Source organism: Trichechus manatus, unplaced genomic scaffold (assembly GCF_000243295.1).
Source record: "Trichechus manatus latirostris isolate Lorelei unplaced genomic scaffold, TriManLat1.0 scaffold00035, whole genome shotgun sequence".
Taxonomy (NCBI): domain Eukaryota; kingdom Metazoa; phylum Chordata; class Mammalia; order Sirenia; family Trichechidae; genus Trichechus; species Trichechus manatus.
In genome coordinates this window covers 809,858-812,348 of record NW_004443971.1, presented here as the reverse complement: position 1 = coordinate 812,348, position 2,491 = coordinate 809,858, and positions in this window count along the sequence as shown.

Sequence of the window (2,491 nt, the reverse complement as noted above, 5' to 3'; positions counted from 1 at the left end):
ATTCCCGCGGACACAGTGTCTTTTCTAGAAACACCAGCCCGCATTAGCAGGCTCTCTGAGTGCCATTTCTTGGCTGTTAGTGTTGCTTTTTTTTTTCTGCTTCTTTTGATTTCTCACTTGCCTCTCGCCACCTCACCCTCCTTTCACTCCAGTGCCTGGCTCCGTGCGCCATCTTTGCTTCTTCCGGAGGGGCTGCAGAGCGCTGGCAATTTGTGATATATGCTTTCCCACTCTCTACCTTTCATCACCCACACTCGGCCTCCTCTGCTTCCCACGGACACAGTCTCTTGTCCAGAAACACCAGCCTACACTGGCTGGCTCTCTGAGTGCCATTTGTTGGCTGCTGGTGTTGCTTTTTTTTTCCCCCTGCTTCTTTTGATTTCTTGCTTGCCTCTCACCGCCTCCCCCTCCTTATGCAAGAGTGCCTGGCTCTGTGCGCCATCTTTGCTTCTTCCTGAGAGGCCACGGAGCTCCAGTCGAGTGTGGAGCTGCTTCCCGGTCTAGGCTACTGCACCGGTGGGATCCCAGGGCTTTTGTTCATATGTTTGTTTTGAACTGTTTGTTTGTTTTCTTTTCCTTTTCTTGAGTTGGGAGCCCTTTCTGGCCAGGTAGAGCTATGTGTGTGTGCCCCTTCAGCTTCCACAGATGTGCAGAGGGATCCCTGAGAGCATTTCTTTTTTTGTTGGATTTTTTTTTTTTGGGGGGGGGCTTTCTTGTTCTTCTTTGTAAAATTTGTTTTGTTTTCTTTTCCCTCTTTTTCCCTTTTTGTCTTTCTTCATTGCTCAGTTTCTCATCCCTCCATATCTTCCTTCTCTTTCTGATCCCTGAAAATCAGGCATTGTATACGTCTACGCCTTCTAGCCCAGCTGTATTGCAATACCTGAGAGCGACTTCCCCAGACCTCATAGCTGCACCGGTGGGATCCCTGGGAACTCTGTGGTTCTTTAACCTTTCTGATTTTTATTTATTCATTATTTTCTTTTCTTCCTCTTCCCCTTTCTGTTTTTCTCCATTTCATAGTCTCTCATCTCTCCATTCCAATGACAAGCTCCCCTAGCATTCTTTTTTGTTTGTTTGTATGTTTTTCTGGCTCTGTTCCTCTCTCTTCTCTCCCATATCCATCTTAGCTCCACACATAAAAATCTCACCGCTGCATCCTGCCTACCTGCACCATGCACTTGACATCACACCACCAAGCAGCATGGGCACGGCCTACTGGAACCTGCCCTGCACCGATTACCGACCTGCTCTGGTGGCTGTAGTAAGTGCCACAAACACTCTGTTCCAGTAACTCCTCTTCAGCTAGACCTGGCTTGCTGTACCGTATCTGAGTGACTGACCCTGCCAGTTGAAGAAGGAGGTGAAAAGTACTGAGCGCACAGATGAGCAAACAACAAAGAACACACAGTCCGCCTGCTCAGACACAGTCAATTTTTTTTTTTTAAAAAGGGACGAAACAAACAAATCTACAATCAATAAACGAGAAAAGTAAGAACTAAATGCCACAAAAACAGCAGACAATATCTAAACATTTACAAAAACAGGACAGGATGGTTCCAGTAGGCGTCCAAATTAAAACACCAGATGACTCTCCTGTGGAAGAAAATGAACTAGAACTACCTCATAGGGAATTCACATCTCTAATACTCAGAATTCTCCAAGAGCTGAGGCAAAAAGCTGACAAACATAAGGAAAAAATAGACAAATTCATGGAAAATAAAGACAAAAAATTGGAAAAATTCAGGAAGATGATGCGGGAGCAAAATGCCAAAATAAATTCACAACTAGAAAATATACAAAAACAACAATTAGAAATCCAAAAGATAAACAACAAGATCTAAGAAATGGATGCTCTCTTACAAGGGCTGACAAGCAGATATGAAATGGTGGAAGACAGGATCAGTGGAATTGAAGACAAACATTTGGATACAACACTGTTTGAGGAAAACTCAGAAAAAAGAAAAAAGAAAAAATGAACAGACCCTGAGAGTTGTATGGGACACAATTAAAAGCAAAAATCTGTGAAAGATTGGAATTCCAGAACAGGGGGAGAAAACAGAAAACACAGAGAGGATCATTGAAGAACTGCTGACAGAAAACTTCCCCAGTATCATGAAAGATGAAAAGCTAGCCATCCAAGAAGCTCAAAGAATCCCACATAGAAGAGACCCCAAAAGAAAATCACCAAGGCATATCATATTCACACTCGCCAAAACTGTAGACAAACAAAGAATCCTGAGAGCAGCTCATGAAAAACAAGAAGTCACATACAGAGGAGAAACAATAAGACTAAGCCCGGATTACTCGGCAGAAACCATGCAGGCAAGAAGGCAATGGGATGACATATATAAAATCTTGAAAGAAAAAAATTGCCAGCCAAGAATAATATATACTGCAAAACTCTCGTTCAAATTTGATGGTGAAATTAGATCATTTCCAGATAACAGAAATTAAGGGAATATGTAAAAGTCAAACCAAACTTACAAGAATT